Source organism: Eleutherodactylus coqui, chromosome 1 (genome assembly GCF_035609145.1).
Source record: "Eleutherodactylus coqui strain aEleCoq1 chromosome 1, aEleCoq1.hap1, whole genome shotgun sequence".
Lineage (NCBI taxonomy): Eukaryota > Metazoa > Chordata > Amphibia > Anura > Eleutherodactylidae > Eleutherodactylus > Eleutherodactylus coqui.
Window position 1 is genome coordinate 377,833,576 of NC_089837.1, and position 18,537 is coordinate 377,852,112.

The 18,537-nt window shown below is 42.1% G+C and overlaps 1 protein-coding gene across 3 annotated transcripts in view; it reads right to left on the reverse strand.

Annotated features, from left to right (window-relative positions):
• Positions 1-18,537, reverse strand: part of MSI2 (musashi RNA binding protein 2) — a 614,965-nt gene that overhangs the window by 591,042 nt on the left and 5,386 nt on the right. The window lies entirely within an intron of this gene.

The window sequence follows — 18,537 nt, forward strand, 5'->3', positions numbered from 1 at the left end:
TGCCAGACTACGCCAACTAATAAGTGGTTTAACGTTAGAAAAAAAAAAAAAAGTGTCTAGGGATGAGCCAAATTCATCATCCAGCATGAGCCACTGTTATAAATTTGATGCCTCTTCAGACTGCCTCGCCTAGAGTTACACTGTCATTTACTAATCTTGTCTAATAAATGTGCACAATTTTGGGCACCTGTGTATACAGACATAGCTGAACTAGAGCAGGTGAAGAGAAGGGTGATCCAGGTAGTTAAGGAAGCGGGTGGATAACAGTAGCAAATCAGATATCCAGCTTGCAAAAAATAGGCATCATGGGGGCGATCCAATTTCAATGCATATGTGAATGGACAGTACTGATCGATCTTTATTTACACTTATGCTTGGATCCAATACAAGGGGGTATCCTTTACGTCTAGAGGAAAGAAGGTTTCACCATCATCATAGGCAGGGATTCTTTACTGCAAGAGCAGTGAGACTTTAGTTTCCACAATGTCAACTGCCACCTAATGTGATAGTTGATTCGTTGAACGAAGTACAAAAGTAGCTTGGATGGTTTTATTTTTAAAAAAAAAATTACACGTTTTAGGTACTAGATTGCTGGAGATAGTACGTTGATCCAAGAATTTTTCCAGATTGCCATATTTGGAGTCGGGAAGGTCTTTTTTTTATTTTAGCCTAATATAGAGCAACTGGTACCTGTCTTATCAGGGTTTTTGCCTTCCTCTGAATTATAAAGTCTAGGATTATAGGTTAGGGCTAGAGATGAGCGAGCATACTCGCTAAGGCAAACTACTCGAGCGAGTAGTGCCTTATGCGAGTACCTGCCCACTCGTCTCTAAAGATTCGGGTGCCGGCAGGGGTGAGCGGTGAGTCGCGGGAGTGAGCGGGGGGGGGGGGGGGGGGGGGGGGAGAAGAGATCTCCCCTCCGTTCCTCCCCGCTCTCCCCCGCCACTCCTCACCCCCCCGCCGGCAGCCGAATCTTTAGAGACGAGCGGGCAGGTACTCAAATAAGGCACTACTCGCTCTAGTAGTTTGCCTTAGCGAGTATGCTCGCTCATCTCTAGTTAGGACCCTTTTACATGGCATGATCATAAAGTTTATTGCTGGATTGTAAACCATAATCGTTCAGTGTAAACACTGCCAGCGACTGAACGATAATTTGCTAACTTAGTTTGTCGTTCAGATTTTGCAGGCATGAAAATCAGTCTGCATGAAGAGGCAGTCGCTCATCTATGAACAACTGCCTGTTTACTATGAATCTAGGCGGGCGGCTGAAAGCAATCTCCGGCCAGCTCCACCTCTATTCAGTGAACGATTGCTCCTGTGTGAAAGAACAAGAGTGCTAATCAATAGAAGGACTGGCGCTTACATGCCTGACAGTTTGATGTGTAAAAGCTCCCCTAGACTTGAAGTACCTCTGTTTTTTTTTCATCTTTATTAACTACTGTGTATGAAGACCTAACAATCTGTCCAAGCCCCTATCTTACTGGTTCACCCTTCATGAAATCACACTGGTTACTCATTCATCCCAAGGAGAGTTATTAATTAAATGACCAAATCACATGAAATGCATAAAATTGCAGTTTGTGCAAAACACAGGGGCCACCCCTGACAACTGAAGATTAACTTGCAATGCAACCAACTTGGTACTAAAAGTGGGGTATAACAACCGAAAAAAACCCTGTCCATCTGGGTGAAAGAGTCGATTAGGTGCAGGTCATTACCATAAGCCTAAACAGATCTAGTTAATAAACTGTAACTGTACTTTGCTTAACCAGTGAACGTTTACTGCTCAGCTGGGATAAACGAACTGCTGAATTCAAAATCCTTAATTCAGCAGGATTTAGCAGCTAATTAAAAACAGGTCAAAACAGGTTTTTATTTATGAGATGCATTAAGGAATATTGTGACAGTACTAATTTTAGACATTCGTTTCAGCCGTTAATTTTCCTTTATACTACATCATGTAGTTCTTCAGTCAGAGGCCATATTTTACATCAAAAGCACAGAGCATGAAAGTACTACACAGTGAAATGTTTTATGAAGATGCTTGGTGGTGCAACAATAAATAACATTTCCACCTTACAAAATTTAATGCCTAGCTTCCAAAATAATCAAAAAAATAGTCACCCAAAGTGTTAGAAGTGATAAATAAACCGGAAATATGTCCATTATCATCATGGACTATATTTACCTACAAGAGAAGAACACAACAAATGTGTGCCGAAATCCGTACATATGATAGGGTTTTGTTGTGGATTCCTCATAGATTTCACCCTGCTCATTTAAAAGGGGTACAACTGCAAGGTGATCATCTGCAGCATAAATTCATATGCAGTGGACTTAAAATTTGTAACACGTGTCAATTTACACTGTAGACTTTTAGGACAGTTTCGCTCAATTACTGACAGCCATCTTTGTACAAGCATCAATTCAGAGGTAGCGGTCACTAAGAAGGACCACCCACTGGACTCATGAGACCAGAAGCTCCATCAAATTGCTTCTAGGTAAAAATAGTTCTCTATACATGGCACTAGACGGCAGCAGTCCTGTATGGCAGCAGACAGTTATATTGAGAATATCAAGCTGCTCATCCCCCTCCTGCTCTACAACATGGCGCCTGCAGATAGAACAGCAGGTTCAATGTTTGAAGCCATAAAATGTTGAATTCCATAAAATAAAACTTTTACACATGAAATGTACATATTGTCAGATCTGAAGATGGGTGATATTTTTCATGAAACAGAGAGATATTGCATTAAAGAGAATTGGCAGTATGCTGCGAGTGTAAAGGCCCATTTAGACCCAACGATTTTCGCTCAAAATTCACTCAAAGCCGTCTTTTGCGTGAGAATCGTTGGGTCTAAACGTACGGACGTTGTGCGGTTTTGATAAGGATTCGCTCATTGTTATATTTTAGCAAGCTGAAAGACAATGATGAGTCTTATCAGTGCCACGCGCTGAGTTCTCAGCAGGATACCGCTGATACGATTGTTTCAGCTGGTATCCCGCTCAGAGAACACAGCAGAAGTATGCAAAGGACAAGCGGTCCAGTTGTCTTCTGTATACCCCGCTCGGAGCACTCAGCTGTATACCAGCTGAGCACTCTGAACACAGCAGGAGAATGCAGAAGACAACACTCCAGCTGTGTGCTGCATACCCCGCTTGGAGCGCTCAGCTGTATACCAGCTGAGCGCTCCGAGAAGACGAGAGCTTTATGCAAAACAGCAGTCCCACTTGTCTTCTGCAAACAGCGTGAGCCTTCATTTACACACTTATGCAAATTGAACGCTCAAAATTGTCACTCAAACTACTGTTTGAGGGAATTTTGAGCGATCATCTTGCCGTGTAAATGCTCACAACGGTTATCGCTCAAAAGAGGTGTTTTAAACGAATTTTGAGCGATAATTGTGTCTAAATTGGCCTTAAGAACTGCATGCAGTTGTCACCTGACCGCTTGTACAGGTGAAATCCATGCAATCTGTGCACTTCACTAAGGCTGCCTGTCCACGGCGATAGTTCATTGCGTTACCCGCGGCGATAATCCAGCTATGGAAAGCATAGCAGCCCCGCTGTCCACAAGCGGAGAATCATAGCGATTTGAATCGCTACGATTCTCCACTTGCGGCATTCAAATTGCGGCATGCCACGATTCTCCATGGTGAGCTTATATTTGTCAAATAGGATCACCGCTGAGACCTGACAGCTCTCCCCCCTCGGCGGAATATCGCTAGCAGCGGTTTCTTAAAAACGCAGCATGTGCTACTTTTGTCCGTCTTTGCATTTATTGGTATCATTTTCTATTGAGTAATAACATAAATATTTGCCCAGTAGTAAATAAAACCAATGACAGCAAATATTGATCAGGCAATGATGAAATACTAATGACATCCGGCTGCAGTGCCATCTGTTACATATCCATAGTATGCATGGGTTACAATATCCTTGTGTGGAACTGGGCTTAGAGTATATTCACATGTAGTGGTCATGCTACGGTTCGTCATACAACCGAGAGCCGGATAGCAAAAACAACATGCGCAGCAATCACAGGCCAGGCTCACTAAAACCATGATAACTTGCAGTTAAACTGCGGTGGTTTTAGCTGTGTGCCCAACAACCGCTAAGTGGGAGTATAACCTTGAAATAGTGCACCGCCCTACAGGTGTTTTATGCTAGTTTACTGTCCATGGGTTATTTGGGCATGTAACGGGCCAATCATTTTTCTCACCTGGATCTCTCTTTTTTTGGCAGACCACAAGAGGCGCATTACTTAGAAACCTATAAGAATGAACTCAGAACACCGCATGACCCAAAGCTAAATGAATTCAGCATCGACTGTCCTGAGGTGTGTATTGTAGGTTCTTGTATGTGTATTCATGCAAATGCTGGTGTCAGCTGGGAATGAAGTTGTGTTTTAAAAGGCATGTGATCATGTGGCAGCAATATTTTAGAATGCATGTTTTGCAATTATTGCTATTGCCACTGACAAAACTCAGCCATTCTATCAGCTCCAATTTCAATCAGAACTTGTTCGAAAACAGACTAAAATGCCTTCATTGTAAACAATCCATAGAGCTGCAATTCAAAAAGGAGCAAGTTTTGCAATTCTTCCACAGGTGCAATAAAAAATTCATTGCTAACCTTTACAAAGCATACTATGTTGGGGACAAGTACACACCATCCACATCCGAAAAGGTAACCTATAAAATATGTATGTACGTTTCCTAAAAGAATTATGAAACACAGTAGTGCCAAGACGGCATAGAATACTTCTACCCCCTTCTAACTAACAGGCCGACATCAAGGTCAACCCAACACATAATTTAGTTTGGCAAGCCTTGCTGGATAAGTTTATGAATTCTTGGCCCAGTTCGATGCTTTACTTCCCCACCTAAAGAAAACCTCTTTACAAGAAGTTCTTCTCTAGTTAGAATATTTCACGTGATTACTCATATTTTGCTCCTTAGAATAAGCTTGTTCTTAATTTGTGTGTGTGCAATTTACAAAAGTACAGGGAAAAGCACATTAAACTCTTCTTGATGAAGAATTGAATATACAGTATATTGCTTTTAATTTATACATTACGCCCCAGATTATTAATGCCTCGCTCATACACAATTTTATTAGAGCATTCCCATCAAATAAGGTTATGGCATAACACTAAGAAACGCCATAATATTGTGATTGGAGGGGGTTTGACTTCTGGAAATCGTTAGAGCACTCGAAGAGTATCGGTGGGGACAAAGCAGTCAAATCCCCACCTATCAGTGAGCCATAATTGCAATACCTTCATTTTGTGAGAGGGAATAGTATACTCTTTATGTCACATAACACCTGTTTTTTTTCTCTCTTTCTAGTAAAGAGGTGAGAAGATGAACAGTTGCAGTTCTGATCAGGCCCTGTGCCTAGCCAGGCCATTTTCTCAACTCCTTGACTCAAATGTTTACCAACATGTGTCAAGTAATTCACGCCACACAAAGCTTACACTGCCTTGTGCCAGTTTGTACACAATCTGTAGTATAAACCGCAACAACTGCTTCTCTTTAGTATAAACCGCAACGACTGCTTCGCTTTGTTACGAGTGTGATGTGTAAGCAGTCGTTGCAGCTTATAGTAATTACAGCTAAAGAAGAATGTCAAATTCCCTGCTTTCATTTAATTTGCAAGCAAAAATTAGTGGCCAGATACCAGACTTTTTTAAAATATTAGAACCAAATTGCGCCAGTGTAGGTGACACATGTGGCATGTATGAACCGCTCAACTTGAATTTTCATGCGATTTTGTGGTGGGAAAAAAACAAAAAACACAAAAAAAAACCAAAACACAGTTTTATATAAATGTGCATAAAAAGGTAGTCATTAGAGATGAGCGAGCGCCCAAATGCTCGGGTCCACGTTATTCGAGTCGAGCTTTTCGTAAAAGTCAAGAGCTCTACTCAAGTAACGAACCCCATTGACTACAATGGGAGACGCGAGCATTTTTTGTATGTGGGTCGCCGGGTCCCGAGCTTTTTTTTCCTCTCCCCCTCTCCCTCCGTCTCCCCTGCCTGCCAGACAAAAAAATTTGCCATTGACGCACGCATCATCGCGGCAAGGAGGGGCCAAAACAGGCACGTCACAGCGGGGAGGAGCCCAAACTGGGGAGGGGGGGGGGGCGAACTCGGCTTGTTGCTCATTCCTGTAATGAGCACCATCGAGTACGCTAATTCTCGAATTAGCATCAAGCTCGGCAGAGTATGTTCGCTCAACTCTAGTAGTCATACAATAATATACATTTTCTACATAGGCCATACTATAAAGACTATGGGGTCAATTTTCTTTGAGGATAGGTCAACCTCTGGTTGATAGGTTGATTGTGGAAAATCGTGATGACAAAGTGCTCCCCAGCGGCAGCTCCCATGGCAGTATATCGTACTGCCCGTGGACAGGCAGCCTTAATCTTGTAAGTGCACTACTACAGCTCCAAAATAGCAAATTGCAACTTCAGGAAGGACATTTTCTAATGCAAGATTATTCCTACATCACAATCGGTTTCTAAAACACAAGCTCCTTGACCAACAAAAACAATCCATGGTCTGTCTTCTCTCCCTTTCACACTAATTAATATTAGTTGCAGCTTAAAAAGAGGTAAGAGGGCTACAGAAAAGCTGTTTTACCAATTAGTTCTCTCTATTTTAGCATAGATGGATGCTGATCTACATATAATAGGAACACTGAATTCTATCTATCATCAATCAATTCAGCCGACACTTTTTTCGCTTTGGTATTTCTGGCTCACACTCAAGAATATGAATGACTGCAACGCAGCTACAAAATAGCCGTCTCATTTTCATATTTTATACTTAGATGATAAAAGTGGATAACACGGTGGCTCAGTGGTTAGCAATGTTGCCTTGCAGTGCTGGGTTCCTGGTTCAAATCCAAACCAAGCACAACATCTACATGGGGTTTGTATGGGTTTCCTCCCACACTGCAAAAACCTACTAAGTCACTTCAATGGGGACAGAGCCCAAAATCAAATGAGGACAATCTTTGCAAAGCACTGCAGAATATGCATGCTCCATATAAGAAATGAGTAAATAAAAGTAGTCTTCAGCATAACAATATTGATGACATGTTCAAACATAAAATGCTTGCAAAAAAAAAAAAAAGTAAGGAGTCAACCTTTTGGCAAATTTAAATTGGCCATATGACATTTCAATTGGCTACATATTAGAAAAAGGGGAGGCCAATTTAGTGTGTATTGGGACAGGTCCTCAGTGGCTCACCAGGAACTGCGGAGGAATCTGGCAGTGTTGCATGCCCATCATTTTATAGATTTAACAGCCACTAAGACATTTAGCCGAGCATGCATGTTTGTCTGAAAATGTATTTTGCAGACAGCCAACATGAGTCTACTAATATTTGGGCAGAACAGACAAGATTCAGTCCAGTCTTTATACATTTGGCCACCTTTTGACCATCATAACTAACATTACCACAAAGTTAAAGGATGGCTGGAAATACAAACTCCTCAGATGGTGGAATAAATTTAGTATATTTATGTACATTCATCAATAATTCCAGGGAACCTTTCACCTACAATATGTAGTCCAAACTGCAGGCACTTTGTTATAGAGCAGTAAGAAAGTTGGTATATGGAAGGGGTACCCAAAAGTAACAGGAATCCATTTATTAAAAATCATCTACTTGTACATGTTGAGACTTCAGTCTCCGTCACAGGATTCTCCATTTGTACAAATGTTTTTTCCCACTGCTGTAAGCATTTTTTAAACAAGTCGTTATTGAGGTCTCTTAATACTTGTGGCCTTTTTGGTTTCACCTCTTCAACATCAGCAAAACGTTTCCCTTCGAGGTCTCTTTTAAACTGAGGGAAAAAAAAGTTGCACGGAGTGAGACTAGGTGAATATGGAGTATGAGGCAAGGGTGTCATGCCTGTATGGGCAGGTGCGATGTCACCGGTCTGCCACAAATTGGGACGTTTTCTCCAAACATCATGACATTTCACCTAGTTTGAAATGGGAGAACCATTCGTAAACTTGTGTTTTACTCATGGCAGCTTCCTTACAGGCTTTTTGAAGCACAACAGTTTTATTTTCCCAAGAGGAAACAACATTTCACAGTTGCTCATTGTCCATAGGAATCAGCCATCAACACAGATAGCTGCCAATCACTGATAAGACCACCCACTGGACCTCTAAATTCAGAATAAGCAGAGATGTAACTGAACAACATAAGTTACACAGTTTTGTAGGTAAAGATTTATTATAAAATCGGTCCAATTAACTCCGCCAGCTTTATAAGAGGATGCCTGCAGTTTGGACGGCATGTTCAAGTTTACAAATTCCCAGAAACTTAAAAGGAACTTTTACAACAAATAGTTGAATTGGGGTAAGGTCCTTGACATTAGATAAAAGTGTTACAGTAGGAGAAATTTTGCTGATTGTATCCCCGTCTCAGGCCACTGTTGTTGGGGTAGTTGCTATGCAACTGTCCAAGAGCTAATCCGTCAATGGATTAGCTGACCACACTACTCAATCCAGAATCATCTGGGAAGGAGTTCCTCAGTGACGAGCTTCTCTGTAAATATTCTAGGCTTCTGTAGTGTGATGCCGATTATAGTGTATGCCATGTGCTTTTCAATCCAGTTTTCCTTTCAGTATAGCTTGTTCTTGTGCCTGTTTATAGTCCAGTCCTTGCTCTTATCTTTATAGTTTGTTGGTTCATTCCCCGTTTACTTCTGATTGTTTGGTTTTCCTGTCTCTGGCTCCTAAGTGCCCTCTTATGTGCTTTGCAGAGTCAAGCTTTCAAAAAACAGCTACTATTTTGAATATTTGAGGGTCGCTAAGGGACAGGGATGTCTGGTGTTAGGGTCAGGGATAGATTAAGGAAGGACTAAGGCCACTTTCCCACAGCTGTGATAACAAAGTTCGAGATTTGTGGATTGCGAGACGCACGAATATAAGCCCCATTCTTTTGAATGCAGTCATATACATGAGCGATTTTTCCCACATCATGTCCTATCTTTGGGCATTCCCTTGGAGCACCCATTGTTTGAAATGATGGGAGGCATTTTTGTCACAAACACCTCGCATCTGCAGGAATATTGCACATGCACTATATCGGACAGAGTTACATGGCCCGATAACGAGCTCAGCCGTGTGAAACCAACCCTTTGGGAGCACAAGCATCAAATACAACCTGACAAAACCTCTGTTTCTATAACCATTTGCACCATTACCTGTCATCATCATGATCCAGATTACTATCACAATTCCGTTCCTCTAATCTGTTGCAGAGTTGCTAGTCTCCCATTTGAATTTCCTCTTTGTACCAATATAGGTTTCATATTTTTATTCCTGCAACAGTCTGGTTATTACATTAGTCGGCTCTACTGTACGTACTGAGAGTATCTCAATACTGTGAGACACCATTAGTACCCAGTTGGGGTCATTACAAATCATCATTTAAATGCGCCAATTTTGATATCGGCCAACCAATAAGTATTGCGGTCTTCCAACTATTCCACAACAATAAGTGTCGTTGGAGATAAGGACAAGGCATGTAGGTGTACTAGCAGGAGAGGTGTCTGGGATCAGCCTATTCCTCCTCTCAATACTGAAGCAAGTCAAGGGAAATTGGCATGTTTATGGTGCAGCTGGGTGAAGTAGTTTGATAGGCTGGGACCTATTGCATTCGTATGACCAAGTCATGCTCGGTTTACATTTCTGTCCAGGTATTCTGTCATAAGTCCTGTCATATGTCCCCCCCCCCCCCCCATCACAGAAAAGGAGAATGAAATTGAAAAAAGAAATGTGAACAATCTCAGCTGTACAAGTCTTGTTAGAGGAAATAATTACTGTTCAGATACAAACTATTATACGTGTTTGTAATAATTGTCCTATGCAAATGAGTAACAATGTATAAAAAAAAAAGTTAATACCAACTAAAAATGCACAAAAACTTGCATATGCTCCCATATTTACAAAGAATGTAGTTGTCCTGCCTGCCAATTTAGTATAAATGCCTGTCCCAAAGACTAAAACGCTATTTTGTGATCACTTTATGTAAACTACCCTTGAAACGCCACGAGAGTCTCTATTAAGAACGTTGACTAAAGATTATATAAGATTAGTGTTGCTAGTAATGTATAATCTATTTTAAAACTTATTTAATGACCATTAAGATACTGTATATTAACTTTTGACTGTGCAGGTTCCTTGATGTGTTTAAGCATATGACTGTGGAAGAAGCAGTGGCCAGCTTTACCAACAGCAGCAAGGACATGGGTAGAGATCCAAGACGTCACAGACGAGCAGCATTTGTAAAAACATCCCAAAAATGAAATAAACTGTTTTATTAAAATAACCTTGTGGCTATAAGAAATGAATATACAGTGTTCTGGTAAATGAGAAACTGATTCTCAAGCATGAAACTAGTGGAACAAAACTTAGGAGCAATTGCTCAAAGGAATCAAGTCAGGATGTCTAAAGAAGCATTCACTTATGGGGTAGGTGTGGGACTAGCGTCTGTCTCTAGTTCTGGCCTGGCTGAATCCAGTGGCCAGGGGTGGTCAAGACCTACAGAAAATAGCCAAGCATGCTACCCTACATAACGCCCTTAGAAGTCAATAGGTGTTCTGAAACTAGTGTAGCACTGCATTGTTACTGCAGTTCCTAAATTATGGAAACTGTAGGTTGTTGTGCTACACTGTTTGCAGAACTCCCATTGACTTCTATGAGAGTTATGGAAGCAGTCCACTTGGCTGTTTCTGTCAAGTCTCAATGCCCTCCATGTATCGCATTCAGTCCGGCCAGGTGTGACCATAACTAAAGATAGGTGTGGGTCCTAGAAGTGCGGTCGGCATTTATCAGACTTTCATGGCATACCAAGTAGATATCCTGTGAGATGGGAACACCTCTTTAACCCCTAACCATTACAGAATGTCGTAAGAAGGGAAAGCTACTCTATGAGGTACATTTTCCCCTTATATTAGTAATAGTGTTGCTTGAAAACCAAGCAAAATACATGCAGGTCTATCAGAGTAGTCTCACATTGTGTTATTAAATGTTTATTATCACCTTCACTCCGTTTGCCTCATGTGATACATACTTCAAATGAATTGTAATACACAGATAAAGGAGATATAGTGCTGTATGGAGACTTATCAGTTACATCGGTCTCTGTCTCCATTGGAGTCTCACTCTAAATTTCAAATTAACCTATTAGTATGTTTTTGGTGTGTGGGAGGAAACCTATGCAAACACAGGAAGCACATACCAGCTCCCTGCACATGATGTCTTTGGTCAGATCTGAACCCAGGACCCCAGCGCTGCAAGGCAGTAGTGCTAACCACTGAGTGATGTGCTGTCCTATTAAGACCTATGAGCACCACAGAGCGCGTTCTATAGCTCTGAACCCCACTGTGACTCACTGCACACAGGCGGAAATTCTGCAGCGTGATTTTCTACAGAATTTCCTCCCGTGCCCGCTGCCATAGGATTGTATTAGATAATGCAATCCTATGCAGATAGCCGCGAATTGACCGTGTGAAAACGCGCATGGTAAACAAATAGCAGCATGTCCTATTTCTGTGCGAGCCTTGCTGACGTACCACCTCTGCACTGTGCACGTGCGGCTGTGCGCCAGCCGGCACATCGCAGAGAAGATACTGGATGGATGAGTATAAGGTGAATGCCATGAGCAGGTGGCCTATGAAAGATTCCCATGCTGGCAGACTAGGGCCATCCTTCTATCACCCCTCTAAAAGAAACTTTTTCCTTCTTTGTCTGCTGTATCACAAGGACTGTCATTTATCTGAGTGGCTGCCACGTAACACTACATTTTCTAGAGTAGGGAAAATGCTTGGCAGGTCACCTCCAGTAAAAGTCAGTCGTTTGCCAAGAATAGGACCCAGGCTCTCTGTCTTAAAGGAGTTGTTTCTGCTACGACAACGCCTTTTCAAGTGTACTTATTGTTTCAGGTGACTTTATAAGCTGTTGTGGGAACACACACACACACACACTGTATTTTCTCACTTTTACAGTCTCTATTATTCTTATTGCCCCTGAGCTGGTGGCTGGAGATTAGTTCCTATACACAGATAGTAGAAGAGACTCTGCACCCTTACTCACACTCTCTTTCTCTCAGAAGCAGGACCCAATAGGAAATAATAGAGTAGTACTAAAGAGTATTGAGGTATTGTTTAAAGCACTTAGGGCAAGAGCTGCAGCAGCCTGTGTGTCACTCATCTTCATCCTTCTCTCTCCATAGACTTCTATGGGCAGCATGCAATCTGACCTGTCAGTGAGTTGTTACTCCGTCTTAGGTTAGTAGAGCAAGTGAGCAGTTTAGCAGAAGGAAGGCCGATAAAAGGAAATAGGACCTCTCTTTGATAAGATACATTACAAATGTTTTTATATTACCCGGTCCTATTCATTTATGAAAAATTTATTTAAACACTGATCAGTTAGGCTGGGTTCACACGGGGCGGATTTGCCGCGGAAATTCTGTCCAGACTTTCGTCACAAGTCCGCCTGCGGCCGCTAATCCCGGGATGGGCCAGCCATGTGGACGAGAGCTCTCAGAAATCTCGTCCACACGGGACGGTGAATCCGTTGCAGCAAAGCCAGCAGAAGCTGGCACTGCATCGCGGATTCGCCAAACGCAGCATGTCCATTCTTTTTTTTTTCCCGTTGTGGCCGTGCTCTGCTCTATGGGAACACGGCCGCAACAGAAAAGTGTGTGGCCAAGCCACTCCAAAAACTGTGGCTAAGTGCCGTGGGTTTTGAAGCAGCACTTTCCTGGAAGAAATCTTGCGGGGTTTTTTCGCTGCGGCCAAACCATGAGATTTTTCCCCGGAATGCCCCGTGTGGGAACCCAGCCTTAGGCCAGGTTCCACTGGGCATAATTCCCGCGGAATTTCCGTGCAGACTTTCTGCATGGAAATTCCGCCCGCGGCTTTTTATCCCGGGATAAAGCAGCAAAGTGGACAAGATTTGCAAAAATCTCGTCCACATGTGGCCACCGATCCATTGCGGCCCAGCCGCACTGAAATTGACATGCCACGTGAAATTCAAAGATGCGGAACGTCAAATCTCTCCCTGTATCTGCGGCGGCAGCTCTATTTATGGGGAGATATGGGCGCAAAGGAATGCAGGCGGCAAAGCCGCTCCAAAATCTGTGGCAAAATGCGGCAGGTTTTGAAGCTGCATTTCTCCCGCAGAAATCTCACTGTATTTCCGTGCGGTCATGCCACTAAATTTGGGTCCTGTGTGACCCCAGCCTAAAGCTTCTAAATGAACACTTAAACAGTATAAATAATCCATATATGAGTTTATTATGTTTTGGATTCATATAAAGCCTCATTCCACATACAAAAGTGAATTTCAGATATATTATTTGCATTGCTATGGCATGCTACACAAAACTCTAGAAAATGTTCCCATCTGTCATTTGCTCAATGAAACTAGCAATCTAAATTTCCTGAAAACTGTACATAACCGTAAATCTTACAAAATGCTAATTAATCACTTTAGGATGGTGCATTATAGAAATAAACGGCACTGCAAAAAATGTATGGCCACACTCCAAGGAGCGCAGAGATCATTAGGCCCATCTATAATAAAGCCCAGGGTCCAAGGAGGGTAGTAGGTACAAACGCAGTATATAGCACATAAACCTCAATAAGAGTGCTATGTGCCATATCTGGATATGAGGTCACGTTTCATACAAATGCAAGATTATGTGAAACAGAATATATGTTAATAAATAAAATTTATGTTCTTTTGCTAGAGAAGGTCAAGTAATTCAGCGGGGTAATTGGCTAGCATTAACTGTGCAGTGTATAATAAGCTCCCTCTGACATAACTTACATGAGTTTAATAAATTAAAGGCAGCCTGTCACAATGAAAATACAGTGCAATCTGCAGGCAGCATGCTGTAGAGTACGAGGTGCTGAGCAGATATACAGGCTTATGGGGAGAGATTCTGCAGAACTTTTCATCTAACCCTCTGCTCTATAACATGCCGCCTGCAGCTTGGACTGCGTTTCCAGTGTGACAGGTTCATTTTAAAATGTAATATGGGTAAAAGTTGTCCCTTCACGAAATTACTATTGTATCAATGTTTGCTTCAAATGCAAATGCCAAGTCAGGAAGCTAATGAAATATAGCAAACTGCTACTTGCATCTATAGGTTTGAGCAAGGATTGCAGAACATCAATAGCGCCACAGAATAAACAGCTATTCAGCTTAATAAAAGGGTTGTCCAAGACTGTACAAAATTGGGGTGGTGGTGCAATATAATGTGAATGCTCCTACGTTGCCTATTCTTCGAAGTGATATCATGCCAACAACATGTGACCTCATAGCTGCAGCCAATCACGGAGCTCAGTCACACATTGTTGACTTATTACTGTAGCCTACAGAGGAGAGGCATCACTGGTGCAGCAGCGGATTCAACTGGCAAGATGCACTTATTTTGTACCATTCCCTGCAATTGCCCCAATTTTGGCTGCTGTCAGAAAACCCCTTTAATGTTGGAATTACACGTGGTTTTTGATGCAGTTTCTTGAACCAAAGTTAACAGTGAATCCAAAACAAATTGGAAATACAAAAAGGAAGGACAAAAGCTGAGCTCATATGGCCGTATGCAGAATCTGCCTCGGATTCCCTGCCCATGACCATGTACTCATGCAGGTGGTAGTACAATTTTTTTTAAAATCATTTTTCCCGCGCTGTCACTTAGCGATGATGCGGATACCCACAATCAGAGAACAATGGGCTCTAAGTCACAGATATCCACAGCAAGATAGAACGTGCTACGTTCTACGTTTCCTCTAATGCGAGCAGAATTGTGTAACCCAATGCATTTGATTGATCCACGTATTACTGCGTATCAAACATTCGCAGAATCCACAATTCCTATCCGATAGTATGAGACCAGCCTTATAGTTCTCCTTCCTGTTAGATCCCCTTCGGCTTTGGCTCAAAAACTATGTGATTCTATCCCAATGGGTTTAACTACTTTAGAAACCCCATTTTCAAAAAGAAGCACGCTTGAATTTTTTCTTCTTCTTAATGGTGCCCCTCGTATGTAAACCCCATAAGATAATATACACTGCAGGGAACTCTCTTACCTGGCGCTTTAATGAAGAATCAACAGCTCCGGAACTAGCTGCCAGCAGATCATGTGACCCAGCGCTGACAACCTGAATCCCACAGCTTTTTCCGTAGGGATTGAAAAGCAGGCTCTCTATGCAAGTCTGTGAGACTCAAACCAAAGCGCTCATTGACTTGCTAAGGGAGGCTAATTTACAGACCACACCGAATTTGCTGTGGGACTAAAGTTGTCCATGCAGGGTCATGTGATCGACCGGCATCTGGGACAGCAGTGGATGATCCTACTATAAAATGTTGGGGGAAGAAAGTTACTGGCTGCATAAAATACTTAACGAGGTTTACAAACACGGGCACCAATAAAACAAGCACTCATGTAAAAGCCAGTCTACTCTCATCTCTAGAGCCGTGGTGGTGAACCTATGGCACTCGTGCCAGAGGGGTCACTCAGAGCTCTCTCTCTGTGGGCACGTGCGCCGGCAGCTGGTCACCATTAAAGTGATTACCAGCCACGGTGCCACTGTGGGCATCACTATAACTACTGAGGCCGCTCTGCACGTGGCGGAATACCTCAAGCTGATTTGGGTATGGCAGAAATGCAGAATTTCTGCTGTGAAAATGTGGCAAATTACGCAGCATTTCCACATCCAAAAAAACAAACAAACAGTGCTGTAGATTTTGATTTTGCGGTGCTCCCCCTCAACCCCTCCGTAGGCTTCCTGCTATTGGCGCTCCACGGCAACCATCCCAGCGGCTTGGTCAGGTGCGGCACCGCTGGTCACCTAAGGCCGCTACAGGCTGCTGGGAACCAGGAGCACCGACAGCAAGAAGCCTATGGAGGAGGTGAGGGGGGAGTGTCGCATAGTATAAAAAAAACTGATGCGGATACATGGCTGATTTCCAGTCAAAATCCACCCCAATGGTACTCCAGTGCTCCAGCTACAAAAAAAGAAAAAAAGAAAAAGTGCATTCATTCCTTCTCTTTTGAAATGGCCCTGTCCTTTTAAATCATACGTTGTGATAAGCCCCGCCCCCTGACATTTAGCACTTTGTGACAAATAAGTGGGTTTTGGGTTGCAGTTTGGGCACTCTCTAAAAAAGGTTCGCCGTCACTGTTCTAGAGGATCAAACATATCCTTGCACTGCAAAAGAAGGCCGTTGATAATGTACCACATGCAATGAGGCACTGCGGAGGAATAGCACACTAGTTGCTAGGTTTCCATGGGGCCCACAGCTAAAGACAGTGGGCACCAACAGCAGGACATCTTGATATCAGCGGATCATCAGGAACCATTCTAAGCAAGGGATTGCGCAAAGTGGACAATCCCTTTAATCATTGCATAAAAATATTTTAAAAAGTATTATTTAAGTCTCCAATATACTTGCTCAAGATCACTGCTTGCTGTGAACAAGTGGAAATATGATTAGCTGTATCAAGTGCTAAAAGTCTGAATAGACCTAACACTTTTCCCAGCTGAGAGATTGTCTCAATAGCAGATGTATTTTTAGCTGACCGAGGATTGCCTATAATCATCGCTACCCCAGAGCTGAAGTGTCCTTCAACCGAGGCACCAGTTCAGCTATTGGTTAAAAGGCAAGCCTTTACAGGGGCACGAGGTGGTGACTGTCTTTTGTTACAAGTGCAGCATGCACCATTAGGCCACATTCACATGGTGGAATTGCAATAGGGTTGCAGTGCGCATTCTGCATCACAAATCCGCAGCAATTTACACTGCAATACCCATGGCAGAAAAATTCTGCACACAAATCTGAACATACAGCGTTTTGTTTTTTTTCAATTCCTGCAGCATGCTCGTTCTTTTGAAGAAATCTTGGGGATTTTCAATTTGTATTTGCTTCAAATTCAAAGTAAAAAAAAAATAAAAAAAAGTCCACCACGCGAGGACTTAGTCAAGTTTTATTGCCACGGTTTTCCTCATTGTAGTAAATGGGGCAAATGGCAGCACTAAAAACAGCGTCTGCTATTTTTTTTACATGAACTTTTCCAGAGGTTGACAGTAGAAGACAAAAAACAGAGCTGAAAGGTCATGCCCGCATGGAAGAGTGCTACCGGTTCATATTAGGGATATCAACGGCTCCCCAGAAGTCACCATGGATCAAAATTATTATGACACAGAGCAATATGCTATAAATTCATGCGGTCCAAAAACCACTTCAGAAGGTGGACATAAAATTTTGGCACCTCTTATTAAAGAGGACCCATGACTACTCATAACATGTGATTTAGTCAACCCTTGCAATCCCCGTATAACAATTTTGGAGCATATTTGCTCTTAATTCTATGTTACATTGTTCCTCTGTTATTCCTCCTGAATATTTATGAATAAATTGACAAGTAGGCGGTATCTTTCCTTCTCAAAGGTGCATGTCACTAGAGTCCCATACTGTCAGCACTCGTCGGACAGTGGCAGACTACGTATGGACACACCAGCAACTGGCAACACCCAGAGATCAACTTATTTATACATTATAGTAAGCAAACGCAGAACTATTTAAAAAAAACAAAAAACTTTATTGCATGAAGAATACCAATATTTTCCAAAGCACACAGTCTACAAGATCCAGGTGCCCTTTAATGTGAGAATATGTTATATTTAGGAAAAGTTATTTTTTTTCCTACTAAAGGAGTGAGAAGATGAGCTGTTGCTCATCTAATCACCCCGAAGCCTAATCAGACCACTTGTCGACTATCTGAATCACTGATATTTTGATCTATTCAGTTCCTGTGATTACGTGCAGATATAGGAATAAGCAGCATGAGTAAACTTTTATTTACAGGAGGTGTTGTGCATCTCTGACTATACGGGGTCCGACCTTTAACCAAAAAACAGGAATTTCTGTGCATTTGTAGACTATGTTTAACCTTGGTGCAAAATAGAATGAAAGCTCCCATAAACATAGTAGCTGATTCACAAGGTGTTATACACCCATGCTAGGTAACTATATGGAGGTATGTTATTTTTATAATATAGGTTTTGCCCGTGTCACAAATATAGAAATTTTCACAGCAGCAAAAGTGTTCCACCAGCATTCATTGGGCCTGATGAGTATCATATCCTGGCGGATTGGAAGGCCATAGAGAAATATATAAAGTGGGCTTGTAAGGATAAAGAACCTTGAAGACGCCACCTACCAAAAACAAAAAGCTACTACAAAACCTGTTATTACCTTGTTATCAGAGGATTTTCCTATTTTTTTTGTCTCTGTATCATGCAATTCTACATTAAGTCGAAATAAACTCTGGATGATTGACTGCCGGATTAAAAGTAGTTTGAGTGCAAAATCTAATATGGCATATAATTATTATTATATATACACACACGCTTCAAGATTATTGTTGGCAAGCTATGGAACAGACTATAGCCAAGTGTAACATCATGTGATTTCACCCATTCTCTGCTAAC